The following is a 12,143-nucleotide window of genomic DNA, read 5'->3' on the forward strand; positions in this document are numbered from 1 at the left end:
GGGCACCTGTAAAGACATGACTCTGGACATTATCCCCACCACCCAACGCCAAAACCCCTGAATCACCGGACAGTCCCATAGGATATGAAAGAAGGTGCACAGCCTCTGGTACATAATAGGGAATCAGTCTTCCCAATATCATGCAGAAGGGTCCGTGAATAATACATCCTATGCAGAATCTTAGGTTGGACCAACCTATGCCGGGCTCCAATAGCTATTTAGCGTGGTCCCTGAAGAGCCTCCAACCCATCATCGTCATCAAGGTCGCCCAAGTCATCAGTCCAGGCAAGTCTTAGGGCACCATGTTAGTCTGGGGAGTTGTTGACTAAATTCCGGTAAATAGTGGCGATTCCTTTTCGAGTATTGGGTTCAGTGAGCAAATGGTCGTCTTGAGGCGAAGCGTCCGCTAAGTCGTTGCTTTTGAAACTATGCACCAGCAGCACATGTCCCAGTTGACGGTATCGACAGTGCCCAGTCTCTGCCATCTCATATTCCTGTCTGAGGACCTCGAACCCTATCAGTGACCGATCCCTCCACACATCGCCCAGATGTTCAATGCCTATAGTCGCCCATTGAGAAAAACCTGTCAGAGTACCTACCTTGTGTAGCAGGTCACTATGCCTCAAAGGAGTCAGGGCCATTTGCCCAGGCAACTCAGGGTCTTTCTCCAGATCCGGACAACCATTCCAGTGTGAGATGGCAATCACTTTTCCTGTTGTTTGCAATAGAGGATTGCCTCATGCCCTCCACTCCCCATAGCTTCTCTGTTTACTTGATAGGCTGACTCCTGTCTATCAGAGAAAACCCATCCATTTACCACCAGTAGCTGTGATGCACAGTAGTACTTTTTAACTTCCGGTATTGCGAGCCCTCCATTGTATATCCCTCTTTGGAGGTTGCTTAGCACTACCGTTCCATAAGAGCAGGCGGAGTTCTTAGTCTATTTTACAGAATCCTTTTGCATAGGACTACAGACTTGTAAGAATCCTTGTGCACAGTGCAGCAGATCATCAAACTTTTCACAGTCTCAGAATCTCTACATCTGGTATCTGTTTGAAAGTCGCACTGCGCACGCTCTTCTGGTCAGTGACTTTGTTGCACGCGCGCACATGAGCAGTAACCCGCTCATCTCCACTGCGCACGCGTAGAGGGTTTACCTCTGCTCTGCGCATGCTCAGTGCGCTCCCGTCAGACCGCAGGAGCTCTGAGGCCCGCAGTCACTGCTCGGAGGATGAACCGCGGCTGCCTCGGGCCAGGGCGGGCCGGATACCCAAGGAGGCCTCGGCGAAGGTGGGTGCCACCCGAAATCTCCCATGCTCTCTGTCTAGGGGTCCACGGGTATGTTAAGCACTCTAGGGCGAGTCCACGGTATATAAAAACATTCACAAAGAAGTAAAAACAAAGCCTTAGCATAAAGAAACACAAATAGGTGATCATTCCTGTCTGGTTTGTACAAAGTGAAACAAAAAAAACCCGGATACATTGCGGCTTCCCCAATTAAACAGTGTGATCTATGGCAAATATTGTATTTCACCCAAACTGCCTTATTTCTTTATCATCATGTATTCAGATATAGTGAGTTTAGAAAACCAGTTGTACCAAAGCAAAACCAATTCTGCTTGATTTAATAGATTACAATCTTGCTCTGTTTACATGACAGTTGTTTTACCTTTTAGTGGACTAATTGTTCATTTTTTAAAGCTATCACTTTTTTATTTTTTATTTAGTACTTCTCGGTGCAGTGTTTCAATATAATTTATTAATGTTGAAGCTTCACATGTTAAGTATGTACACTTTCTTGAATTTTGAAGCAGCCTTGTTATATTTTACGTGATGTTTGTTGTGTGGTTTACTTCAAACATTTATAGGGCTTGATCCATGCATGGGCTCTAAGATCAGTACTGACTGAGCTCTCCCTGTAAATCTGTTGGTTCGCCCACCCTCTGTGTCTCGAGACACATATTCCTTCCACTGTAATGCCAACCAGTGGAGAGAACAAACCGATCTCTTTTCTTCCAGAAGCTCCCTCTTTCCAAATGGTGACATGTTTCCGCCCAGTGAGATCTCAGAAGCACCCCCCTCTCAGTGGGGTCTCAGAAGAAGCCCGAAACTCAGTAAAATTTGAGAAGCTGTTCCCCCCCCCCCCCCCCCCCCCCACTCGGTGGGATCTCTTAAGCAGACCCTTACTTAGTGTTATATCAGAAAAAGACGCTCCCCCAGTGGTATCTCAGAAGCAGCCCCCCACCGCTCCCCCAGTCAGTGGGATCTCAGAAGCAGCCCCCACTTAGTGGGCTCTCCGAAGCACCCTTCCTCATATAATCAAGAGTCTGGCCCTTTAAGCAGGACACCAACGCCCATGAGGCTCTGTTTGCCTGGGTGCCCCCGGATTCTATCTAGTATCCTCAGGGGAGGTGTTAGCTCCTTGGGGCTGAGAGGTGGGGTAGTACCAGCCCCAGGATTCTCACTGGCACCAGGATACCCGCTCCCACTGTACGGTTGGCATGCACTCATCCTAAGGGCCCTGGGAACCCCAAGATCCTCTGTGGTATATTGAGTGTACGCACAGCCACCCAAGGGACCCTGGTAGCCCAAGGAGTGCAGCTATCCTAGGGGGAGTCCAAGAGTCCCAGGATTGCCACTGATATCTTGAGGGTTGGCTCAGCAACCCCTGGGACCCTTTGAACCCCAAGATTCCCAGAGGCTCCCTGAGGCGGCGAAGGTTGGGGCGGTTGCAGCCAGGCTGATATCCTGCCTCATCTCCTTTTCCAAATGTATACTCAGTGTCTATAAGATTGCTCATTGCTTTTAAAACAATTCATCAAGTTAAATAGCATTGAGGTTGCCCAAATGTAACCTTATCCATCGCTATGATACTTACTCATCAACATGGCTTAGTTAACCTTGGGACATCAAATATTTGAAAAAAGAAGACACCCAACTTCCAAGTGAAAGTGAGGAGTGACCCTATGTGTCCCAGGTTATCACTAACCTAATTAAGGAGCGTGCATTTGGCTCCCTAACCGGAACCCAAGGAGTCCGCTACTTCTTCAAAAGTGACTGCGAAATGAGAGGGCCTTTAGAGAAAGCTGCAATGGGGGTTCATACAAAAGGGATGAAGAAAGGGGTTCAAAACTGACGAGGGAACCCAGAAACACAGCTCACATCTGTGAGGGGCAGATGTACAATATCCTCAAGTGATAGGCGAGTTGGGCGAGAGTGCGAACAATCAATTAAGGGCATAGCAAAATCGGGCAGAGTGCAGTCCGAGAAAGGAATAGAGGAACCAATCTCTCAGATCCTTGTTTAAACTCAACTCCATCATAGAAAATGATGCTCTTGCTTCATGGATTTCTGGCCTGCTTCCAGTCTAGTAGCTCATGGCATACTGTGGGCTCAGCCGCATTCTTGAAAGACGATTCCAGGGTGTTTGAAGAGGTTACAGATATTGCATACATATTACTGGGTCCAAGTGCAAATAGATTTAAAGGTAAACCGTTCATCTTGGATTACAATTACCAATGGATTAAAAACGGATGTGTTTTATGTCTTTTCTCCCCCACTGTCTTTGCACTGTATTTTGCTGGTTTTCCACAGGTGTTATGACCAACACAGTCATTTTCTTTTATTTTTTCATAATTCTTTTTATTGAAAACATGGAAGTAAACTATTGTTAACGATATATAGTTGCAGTACATGTCAATAACTACATCATCTTCACATTGCAGGGTGTGCATAAAATACAATAAATACGGAATTATCTGTAGCATGTGTTGTAATGTCCACCCCTCATTGTTCCCCGTGCAAGGGCGAATCGTCAAATGGCAAGCATATCATTCCTCTGCTTTTATTCCAAGTCCCACAGATCTTGGTCCACTTTTGTGGACAACCTCTTCCCTCATAAATCACTCTTTCCACCTGCATGCACCAACCCATGTCATCTTCCCATTCTCTGAGTCCAGGCCCGGCCACCCCTCTCCACTTCCTTGCAATATTACGTTTTGAAACCATGCACCCCAGTGCAATCCAGGTTCTTTCTTTGGATGTAAAGTCATTGTTGTCCCAGATATTAAGTAGGAACCATCAGGGAGAAACCGTTACTTGTTTACCACACAGTGTCAACATTTTACCGTTATTGTATCCCAGTATTTTTGAATAATCGGGCCATCCCACCACTGATGTAAAAAGGTTGGCATTTGACCACAATTTCTAGGGCAGAGCGACAAATCAGAGATACCCTTTTTGGCTAGTGTCGTACTCGTGTAGTACGTTCTATGTAAAACCTTTAGTTGTATTAAACAAAATCGACAACATATTGCTACCTCTCAGGGTCATGCCAGTGCTTCTTGCCGCTCTCCGTCGCTCATGTCTCCAACATCCTCCACCCGCCTACCCCGTATTTTCCCCACTTGATCTGGCATATTATTTAAAATCTTCCTATAAGTTTGTGATATCACTTTTTTTGGGTAAATAATCATCTAGGAGTCTATCCTCCAGGGGGGTGGAGGCCGGGAGCTCAGTACCCCTAGGAATTGCTTTTTGAAGTGCGCTACGCACCTGCAGGTATCAGAAGGTTTCCCCAACTCCGAGTTCATATTCCCTCTGGAGATTCCCAAAGGGGATTGTCTCCCCTTCCACCCATAGGTCCCCGACCCTGGAGAGGTCCCCGACCCTGGAGAGTCCAATGACATCCCATTTACCAAACCCAGGGTGTTTAGCCAGCAATGCCAATTGCGCCGACTCCAATAGTGGAGTAGCCAATGTTATCCTATTTTTCCACCCCAGTGGGGTTGTTGCAGTGTGCCATAGTGCAATTGTTGTTGATGTTGTCGTGTGTTGCGGCGAGTTGCCTGCCCACCGTATAGCGACCTCCCAGCAACCCAATAATAATATTGGGTTGCTGGGAGGGCTATACCCTCATCCTACCAACTTTTTGTGAGTTTAGTCAGAGATATGCAAGGGACACCACCGTCCCAAAGGAGCGTGCGAATCTTAGCACCAATTGCCTGGAAATACTTTAATGGGACCAGATAGGGAGCATTCTGTAAAACCTATACAAATCTGGGGAGTGCCATCATTTTATATAGGGTGGCTTTCCCAAGCAACGCGAGAGGTAGTGTCCTCCAGTGCCGCACATCTTCTTGTAGCTGATGCAATGGGGTGGCCAAATTACGCTCATAAAAGACTGTTGGGTCTGTTGTAACATAAATCCCTAGATATTGAAACCCATCTGCTACTTTTTGAGCCGAGCGAATTCTAGGGAGTTTGATAGCCTGGCCGCTTAGGACATTTATGAGCGACTTGTCCCAATTAATAGTATAACCTGAATATTTTTGGAAGAGGGAAAATATATGCAGAACTCTGTGCATGGAGGAATATGGGTTGGCCAGGTAAAGTAATATGTTGTCTGCATATAAGGAGATTAGATATTCCCACTCATCCATCCATTTGAGTCCTCTAAGAAGCGGATCCCCCGAATCCATGTCGCCAATGGTTCTAGCACCAGTGCAAATATTAATGGCGAGAGTGGACATAACACAGTCATTTTCGTTCAAAATGGGGGGCACTCGAATTCCTTATTTACGTTGATGATCTTTTAATGCCTTTTTCATCAAATTTGAGTTAGGAAACTATTGCCTTTGGAGTTGAACATTTGTAAGGAGACATAGCAGGCAGACAAGTACAGAAACAAGTACTGTATTAATAAACAAGTTGCAAGTATGGGAACACCACCAGGAGCCAGGAAGACACCCTATATGAAAATTAGAGGCTACTTCCAATGAATATATTGGACAATCCATGGTTTGCCTAAAGGACAAAAACTGTTTTAGAATTTATGTATCATAGTGGTATTAAACCCATGATGAGATAGGCAGTGGATGAATGTGGGAGTATGTCTGAAAAACTTTAGTGAGAACCCCTATATAAATATATCAATCACGTGGTGTGCAATGAACTAAAAAAAAGATCTTTTGTATATGTATATATTGTATTTGTTCTGATTTTTAACAAAAAAATAAGAAAAACATAATATTGTTGAATGAATAAAAATATTTTTGATAACGATTAGCATCTGGTCAATGATACGCTGATATTGTAATTTTGAAGGTCCACTTCACATTCAATTTCCTAAAGATTTGTGCACGCATGTTAGAACACAAACTAATGACATCACACATTCCTTATGACTCATGGCATTCCACACCATTATAACTGAAGACAGGTTACCACACATTGTCCTCCTCACAAAGAACTGCAGCTCCTTTTTTAATACTGTCTGTGTATTTTAACTGACTATAGCAGTTCTCTTTTATCCTAAGATAAGTATTATATAACGCTGTCTGACGTTTGTTATGCTTTTATGGATGTTTTTTACACATTCAAAATAAAGATTACTACCACAACTGCAGCTCCTCAAAGTACATGAACTTAAAAGAAAAGAAAGAGAACACATAATTGCCTAACTAAAATAACACAACTTATTTGACTTGTAATACACAAATGTTGCTGAAACAATGAAAGTAAAGTAGAACATTATGTAATGTAGAGCACATGCAGAGTGCACGAAATGACCTCAAAACCAAACACGACCACATACAACTTCTTACAGGACACGTGGCGACACATACAAACTTGCACACCCCTTCTAACAGGACCCAGGCAGGACCCACACAAACAAATATAACTTTAACACAATAATCTACGTGGGCATCACATCCAGTATAGTATGTACACTCCACACAAATAGTCCATGAGCCTTCAATCCAGTGATTTGTGCATCCTCCACGCACACAGCACCTGGGAATTCAACCCTGTGGAGATCACACCCTCCTCTCAACCAGCACAGGGGCCTTCAACCCAGGAGAGAACTCACCCTCCTCTCAACCAGCACAGGGGCCTTCAACCCAGCAGAGAACTCACCCTCCTCTCAACCAGCACAGGGGCCTTCAACCCAGCAGAGAACTTACCCTCCACTCAAACAGCAGAGGGGCCTTCAACCCAGCAGAGAAATCACCCTCCTCTCAACCAGCACAGGGGCCTATAACCCAGCAGAGAACTCACCCTCCACTCAAACAGCACATGGGCACTAATAACCTGGGGCCTGCAGGCCCGCACTCCCTACTACAGCAAGAAAAAGGGAAATCTGTTACAGTGTGTTTTGGCGGAAGAAAAAACGAAACAATCTCCACATTAATTTTCCCATTCACTTTGCATGCAGGGGTTCGAATCCCATCCTCATTGCCATTTCTTCATTTAGGTTGCAAGTTGGTGAGGAGACTCAAGAGGCAAGCAGGTACAGGAATAGGTGCTTTACTTTAGGAACAATTTCGAAGTAAGGGAACCCCATCAGAACTTAGGATGTAACCAGCTCAGCCGCCAGCTGTGGGGTGAAACTCCAAGTAAACAGGGATAGAACACATACTAGTGACCTCACACATCCATCATGACCCACAACATTCCCCACCAGACTAGAACAGAAGACCGGATACCAGAAAAGACAATATGTCTATGATGCCCATTAAAGTGCATGGACTTTGTTAGAGGATGTCTGACATTCTTCAGTTCCACTGTTGGTTAGTTAAAAGTGAAAGTCTTTTTTTAAGCTCTATATGGCACATAAATAAACTCTAAAGTTCCACTGTTGGTTAATTTGAAGAGAACGTTATCTCTTAAGCTCTATGTGGCATAGAACTAGAGTCTAAAGTTGGCTTTAAAAAAATAGAGACTTGAAGTTCAAAGCATCTCTTTTGCCTTCCAGGTAGTTGAGTAATTTAAGCCTTGAGACAGGAACTGGGCCCACCATTGTGGGCTACAGTGGCTTAATCTCTTAGTATAGGATATATTCATTCACTGAGACTGCCCACACAAAACACATTGGGGCCTATTCACAAACTGTATTCTGCAGCATGTTAGTAGTACTGCAATAGGACTGTTAACGTACTACAAAATACTATTCACAAATGTAAAAGCGAAAGTCTCCACCGCAGTGTCTTCTATCTTTTCTGTGCAGAGGTCTCCGCCCATGTCTTCTATCCTTTCTGTGGAGAGGTCTCCACCCCGTATCTTCTATCTTTTCTGTGCAGAGGTCTCCGCCCCATGTCTTCTATCCTTTCTGTGCACAGGTCTCCACCCCGACTGTGCAGGTCTCCGCACAAGTAAGTACAAAGATATATTAGTAGTAAATATGGGAGGGACAGGGCAGAGGGGCTGAAAAATGGGGAATACTTTTTCCCAATCTTTTTATTGACATTTTCAGTAAAGAGGAAAAAACACAACCGAGCACAGTTAAAAACCAAGGTATCACACCCCTGGACACTGTAAATCCTTTCCTTTAAAGCTCTCAGTGATTGAAAGACAGCTCAGCTGTTAAGTGCAGCCGCCCAGCCAAGTACCACGCATCAGGCGTTAGACGAACGCATTTCAGTGTGGTGGTCGCATCACTGCACTGAAATGCAAAGTCATGCAATAGAGGCGTAGCCTGCGTCCACTGTCATGAAGATGAAGTGCTGCTAAATAATTCAGCAATGCAAGGGTGACTGAAACTAAAAGCTGGAGTGGCAGCTTCGCCCGGGCAGGTGTACTGCTCTCAGCAGGCTTGGGGGCTGATTGTACTGAGCTGCAGTGCTACAAAGTAACAATAAGCTATTTCCCGACATGACTGCGCGGCATTCCCTTCATGCGACTGGTAGTGCCCAGTGGCTACCGTGATGTTAGCACTCGTGACGCAGAGTTATAAGTGGCGTGAGCGCTTCGGGTGGTTCAGGCTGCATTTCCTCATGATAAAGTTGTGGGAGGCTGCGGTGAAATTTTAGAATCCATAATGATCCTCCCCACGACGAGACCGAACTACACGACTATGGTGGCTGCTGGAGCCCAGTGCACACCACTGAGCTGCTCTGCTAAGCCAAGTCTTAATACCCAGGTGGCGCGGCCACGACCGTTTAAACCTTAACCAAATTACAGCGGCTTGTAAGGTGAGTCAGACTGTGTACTAAAAATGTCACACTTGAAATACTGGTCATCACTCACACTGTAGTTTTCACGAGACAATGTAAACAGCTCCCTGGCTCACTCTCAGGCTGCCGCCCAGCTATTTGTGTCTGAGGCTTGCCCCTCAATCATTGCCCCGTGCTGGGGAGGTGTCTCTCTGCGAGTTGTGTGTCATGAGGTGACTTAGGCAGCTAATCTGTGCCACTGGCTGCGGGGCTGGGACCGGCGCACCCGCCAACGAGACCACACTGCATGGATTCAGGGTAAATTTTATGGGCGACCAGCATTTATGCACTTCTGCCCGCCACATCCTTAGATCACTGCATATTTGTGGGGCAGGTTATGAGTTGGCACCACCACTGCCCTTCCGGTTAATCGGGACACCTTTGATAGCGGTACCAGAGGATTTGGACTGCAATATCGGCCCCTCCCCCTTGCAGGCCATGAGCAGCGCTTTAGTTTTCCCCACACCACCGAGAATACAAGACTTCCCAATACTTGTACTTGAGGGCGCCACTAGAGCCAGTTGGCTGCAAGGGCAAGAACTGTGGCTGTAAGCTGAGCAGGGAAATCGGGTCCCTCTACCTGGGCAGGCTAAACATTGATATTACTACATTCATATAGCGGTGACCCGCAGTCCAATTGGTCTTAACAATTGACATCCGTGAGATAACTCCTAGTCGTTGAAATGTCACACATAATTACATTGAAATTAGGAAAATGTCACACATAGCAATCTGGAACCTTGGCAGCTATGGTGCAGCCGTTATTTAAACATGTTTATTTTAGATAAAGACATTTACAATAAAGACTCTCACGTTGCGACTGAGGGCTTAAATTAAATTCCAGTTTGTGTTTTCCTGTATGCCAATTGTGATATGTGGTGGAAAATTGTAACAGAAGCGGACTTTACCAATCACACGAATAGTGCTCAGTGGCGCTGGCTGAACATCATTGTATAGTTGCTCATTCAAGAGCTTTCTTTACGTGCCAATTTCTAATTGAGGCACTGTAATGTGATGCATTATGTTGAAATGTTTTAGACTTTCACACGTGATTATTATTGAAGCTGCTAAAGTGTAGTGCATTGTGTATGTTTACTGTTCCAAATGTTTAAATTGAGTCCCAACATGGAGCATTTTAGATTGAGAAAGGCACTGCCGAAACGCGTCTCTCTATGTATTACCCTTGTCTGTGTCCGGTGAGGCCAGATCAATTAAAAAGATTTTAATTTCTCCTGCCTTCGAGTGCAAGCTCACTTCCATATGGGAGTTTCGGGAATGTTTGAAGGTGCTTGCGGTAGCAATATACTTTCTTGCACCACCAACGACATGGTAGCATGCCAGCATAACCACAACTTTCTTGATATATATTATTTTTTTTTTTATTTCAAGTGTGTATATATATATATATATATATATATATATATATATGTGTGTGTGGGTGTGCGCGTGTGTGTTATTCACTGGAAAAAAACAAAGGTCACAGGTACGTTATAGTTAGAAAATAGAATTTAAAAAACCTTAGAAATTCACACACAAAAAAACAAAGGTTACAGGGACTTTATAGGTAGGGTCAGATTTCACTCGTACAAAACCAGTGAAATTCAGCCGTGAGCACACTATAACTCGTGCCCCCACTGTGCACTGCTTATGACCTCACATATTACATCACTTATGACATAGTAAGTGACATCACTGATGACATCTCAAATGATATCACTGATGATATAATCCGGTGACTGTGTATGTTTTTTAAAAGTTTGAGTATTAAATATATATACCAAGGTGTTTTGGTGAATCAGTGGGTGTATGAGTGCCTGTATGGATGATTCAGTGGGTGCGGGACTAACTGTATAAGTGAGTGATTAAGTGTCTCAGTGAATGTATGGGTGAATGACTAGTTTGTGTGAATGTCTGCATCAGTCTGTCAGTTGGTGTCTAAGTAGCCTTATTAGTTCGTGAGTGGGTACATAAGTGGCTGTATGGGTGATTGGTTGTCGGACTACCTGTCTGGCTGTATGAGTGTCTTTGTGGGTGGGTGAGGGTGTGTGTCTGCCTGCATGAATGAGTGAGTGGGTGAGTCCGTGGCTGTAGTGTGTGTGTGTGTGAGGGGCTGTATGGGTGAGTATGTGTATGGCTGTGTGGGTGAGTGGATGTGTCAGTGGTATATGAGTGAGTAACTGGGTATGTAAAAAGCAAAATCGGTGAGTGATGGGGTATAGGAGGGACTGTATGGGTGAGTGAATGTGCGAGTGGCTATATGGGTTTGTGTGCGCTTCTGTCAGTGACCGTATGCATACCGAGTGAGTATGTGTTAGCATTTGTGTGAGTAAGTAAGTGGGTGTGTGTAACTGTATGGGTGAGTAAGTGGCTATGTGATTGTATGTGTGAGTGACTAGGTGTGTGAGTATCTCTATGGGTGATGACTTAGTGTGTGAGTGGCTGTATGGGTGTATGAGTGGATATGTTAATGGCTGAATTGATGAGTGAGTGGGTGTATGAGTGGGTGTATGGGTGAGTGAGTGTGTGTGTGCTGATCTATGAATCAGTGAGTAGCTGTGTAAGTACTGATATGGGTGTGTGAATGGGTTTGAGAATGGTAGTGTGTAAGTTGGAGTGGGTGTATGAAAGGTATATGGGGGTGTGAGTGGATGCGTCATAGATTCACTGGATAATGTCATCAGTGATGTCATTTGAGATGTTATCAGTGATGTCACTAACCATGTCATGACTGATGTATTATGTGAGATCATAAGGTGTGCATTGTGGGGGTGCGAGTTATAGTTAGCTCAGTAAACAGCGGGTCACAATGTTATGGCATGGCGGTGCTCCCGCCATGCCATAGCAAACTACAATGTCCCTGGGGTGGGCACCCCGGGGCATTGTTGGAGCCGGCCCTCGGGGTGGCTGTCCCCAGGGCCATCACTTGGCTCCGGGAGGGGGCTGTGCACCCCCCACCTTTCTTAAGCCCCAGGTAGGTGGTGGTCCCCTGGGCTGAGGATCCGCAACTGACCCCCTTAATTCTATTTGTACCCCTGGGAGGTGGTGGTGCAGAGGGATGCGGGGGGGGCAGGACGATGGCCCCCCCAGCATTCCTAATATAAAGTGCTCTTGGGTGGTGGTGGGCCCCGGGGCAGCGTGGAAGGCTGTATG

At 45.4% G+C, this 12,143-nt stretch overlaps 1 protein-coding gene across 5 annotated transcripts in view; it reads left to right on the plus strand.

Annotated features, from left to right (window-relative positions):
• The first annotated feature begins 1,177 nt into the window (after nt 1-1,177).
• Nucleotides 1,178-12,143, plus strand: part of LOC146859470 (uncharacterized) — a 41,795-nt gene continuing 30,829 nt past the window's right edge. The window contains exons 1-2 of one of the 5 annotated variants that reach the window (XR_014980125.1): nt 1,191-1,290; nt 8,009-8,153. The gene's annotated coding sequence lies outside the window, so the exon portion shown is untranslated. Of the gene's footprint in view, nt 1,339-8,008; nt 8,154-12,143 lie in introns of all 5 variants that reach the window. The other 4 variants (XR_014980124.1, XR_014980123.1, XR_014980126.1 and 1 more) reach the window with 4 other exon arrangements.

Source organism: Triturus cristatus, chromosome 3_2, assembly GCF_964204655.1.
Source record: "Triturus cristatus chromosome 3_2, aTriCri1.1, whole genome shotgun sequence".
In the NCBI taxonomy this organism is placed as follows: domain Eukaryota; kingdom Metazoa; phylum Chordata; class Amphibia; order Caudata; family Salamandridae; genus Triturus; species Triturus cristatus.